Source organism: Bos indicus x Bos taurus, chromosome 14 (genome assembly GCF_003369695.1).
Source record: "Bos indicus x Bos taurus breed Angus x Brahman F1 hybrid chromosome 14, Bos_hybrid_MaternalHap_v2.0, whole genome shotgun sequence".
Classification (NCBI taxonomy): Eukaryota; Metazoa; Chordata; class Mammalia; order Artiodactyla; family Bovidae; genus Bos; species Bos indicus x Bos taurus.
Genome location: NC_040089.1, coordinates 61,523,992 through 61,526,938, shown reverse-complemented (window position 1 = coordinate 61,526,938; position 2,947 = coordinate 61,523,992). Strand labels below are relative to the sequence as shown.

Sequence of the window (2,947 nt, the reverse complement as noted above, 5' to 3'; positions counted from 1 at the left end):
GTTATGTCTGAATGCAAAGGCCACTTATTCAAAGTGCTATACCATACGATATTATCTGTGTAGAATGTAACTTATTCTAAAGAAAGAAGCATTACCAAGATGTGGAGAAATGCCAGGAAACATATCCAGGACAGGAATTATCCCTTAATAACCTTAATCATAGCTGACAGCTATCATTGACTGAGGGCCTATTAAAGACCAGACATTTTATTTTATTTAATTATTGCAACCACCTTGTGAAGTAGAGATATTATATATCCAATTTTTTCATAGGGACTTCCCTGGTTGTCCAGTGGTCAAGACTCTATACTCCGAGTGCACAGGAGCCAGGTTCCATCCCCAGTCAGGGAACTAGATCTTGCCTGCCACAACGAAGACCATGTGTATCACAGCTAAGACTAGGGCAGGCAATCCAAAAATAAGTGAATAAATATTTTAAAAATTGAAAGTATGAGGAAATATATACCCAATTTTCACATGAAGAAACTGAAAATTAGAAAATTAAAATTTCCCAAGTCACACACTTGGCAAGTGGTAAAATGAAACTTTGTATTAAATATGACTGCTTTGAGACACCGTACCTTTATTCATCTTAAAATGAGTGCCTGGCCCATGGAATCTGTTTAATAAATATTAAATGCAAGAACAAGTGAATGAAAACAATGAATGAATGGGAACATGCACCTGGTATGTAATACTCAAGCTGGCCTTAGTTAGACTCTCTTGAAAACAAAGAAGTAATAAATACATAATATATTGTTTTGCTCCAAGAGGTAGAACGGGGACAAATCAGTGGAAATTGCAGGCTTCCTGTGGCTTCCTGTACAGAAACCTGGCTTCAAAAATGTCATTGCCTGGATGACCTTCAATTCTATGATTAAAAAATTCTGTGAAGTCAGTGTCTCTACAGAGGCATAATAAAAGCACTTCAACAATACTGAGTTGCCTGGTAAAACAGTGACCTCCCTGTTTTTGAAGGTGTTTCAGCTACATGACCACCTGCCAGAAATGCTGTAGAAGAAATGCTACAAATTGGGTACCGTAGAAGACGGCAAAAACGGCTGCACTTATTCTCTTCCTTTTTTACATATCCTTTTGCACGATGACGTTGAAATAGTTCCCAGTGAGAGATGGCATTTCCCTACCCCTTGAATCTGGCCTTATGAACTGCTTCACCTAACAAAATGCAGCAGAAGCAATACCATGCCAGTTCTGAGTCTAGGTCTCAAAAGGCCTTGCATAGTTTCATTCTCCTAGAAATTTCAGAGACCCATATGAATAAACCCTAGCTAGACTAGTTTTTTGAGAGAATACCAGACTTAGCTAGTAGCCATCCAAACTCTGGAAGCAGAGCCACTTAGCTGACATATAAACTCTCCACAGACACATAAGTGAGCTTAATCTGTAAATTCATAGGCAATGACTCACACAGTTAATGGCTGCTGTGTGATTCTCAAAAGCACCGTCTTAGATGAAGGGAAGAGATAGGGAATGCCCGATGTCCCGATTAGAACAGGCTATGCCACCGTCATCTACCAGTGTCCAAAAGGCCTCCAGAGACTTTTTTCAATGGACTTAGTGGTCAGTGTTAATTGGGCATCTTACTATTTGCTAGACAATGGCTTTAATGCTTTATATAAATTAATTCTTAAGCCTCAAAAGACCTAGTGAGAAATGTATTATTTTTTGAATTTATATGAACTTTATTTTTAGACAACCTACATGATGTGTTGTATGTTTCCCACCCCCCCCCTCAAAAATAATGCTTCTACTCCAGATAAATCAATGTCAAAATAAAGAGCTCAAGTTGACCTGAGTCCCATTTGTCTCAGTCCTGGTAGATGAAAAGCAGCTGCCAGCCAGTTATGAAGATAGGTGCTAGATCCAAAGTCACAGCCACACTTGTTAACATGTTTCCATTTCGGAACCTTCCTTAAAGAAAATCATATATGGGGTCACAACATCCTCACACAAGTCCAGCAGCACAACCATGCAGCTGGATTCGTGTTTTCACCAGCAAAGAACTGACGGTTTTTGAAATTAGTGAGGAGGGGCTTGATTTGTTCTGTAGCCCCTGCCATGAAAGGCTTTACTCTTCTGGTCTCTATACTTCAGGTTTCCGTCATTTTTAATGTACTTCTCGTAAGCTCCTTTTGTGAAGCTTGTTTCCTGCAAGTGATGGTTCACGACAATATGGACACCAGTGATTACTGTGCTTTAGGTGCCTTCGCCCCCTTCAGTGGAGCCATTTCCATCAATGAGCCGAGCCATCAGTGTTACCCTCTGTGTTACGACCAGCTTCCCCTCCACTTCCAGACACAGCCCATCAGCGACCTTCTAGATCTCGTAGATGGAGAACATCCCATCATGCCTGACGAGGTCCCGGTAGGTGACCATGATGGCCACTGCCCCGCTAGCTTAGCAGGAGCCCGAGCTCCGAGTGAGCCTGGTGTAGCTCAAGCAGGTGGGGGAAGCGGGGAATGGGTGGAAAAGCAGAAATGTTCTATTATTGAACTGATTTGACAGATATAGAAAATGAGGCCAGAGAACTGACACCTACCTAAGGTACAGAGTGAGTAAATGTCCAGCCTAGGTTTTGAACTCAGGAAGCACAAAGCTACAGCCCTAGCTCTTAGCCACACTCCTCTGCTTCTTGCTATTGGATGTAAAGTAGATGGTTGTCTGCAGGAACTAAAAATATCTTCACAAAACCTGGTAGTAGTAAATATTCCCCCAGTGCCTTTTACCAGGCTCTCTTTACAGAGCCTGGGATGTCACCAAATACCTCATTCACTTTCCACACTTCTTCCGTCTCAAAGTTGTTTTTCTTTTTCCCCTGTTTCTAAGAAATTTCACTGTTAGACTTAAAGTTTAGAACCATGATCGGGAGAAATATTTAAGAAGACTCATTATTCAAAGCATGGGAGCAATTAGAGGGAAAAAAAAG

At 41.1% G+C, this 2,947-nt stretch overlaps 1 pseudogene; it reads right to left on the bottom strand.

Annotated features, from left to right (window-relative positions):
• Positions 1-1,905: 1,905 nt before the first annotated feature.
• LOC113903967 lies at positions 1,906-2,397 on the bottom strand (annotated as a pseudogene).
• Positions 2,398-2,947: the final 550 nt, after the last annotated feature.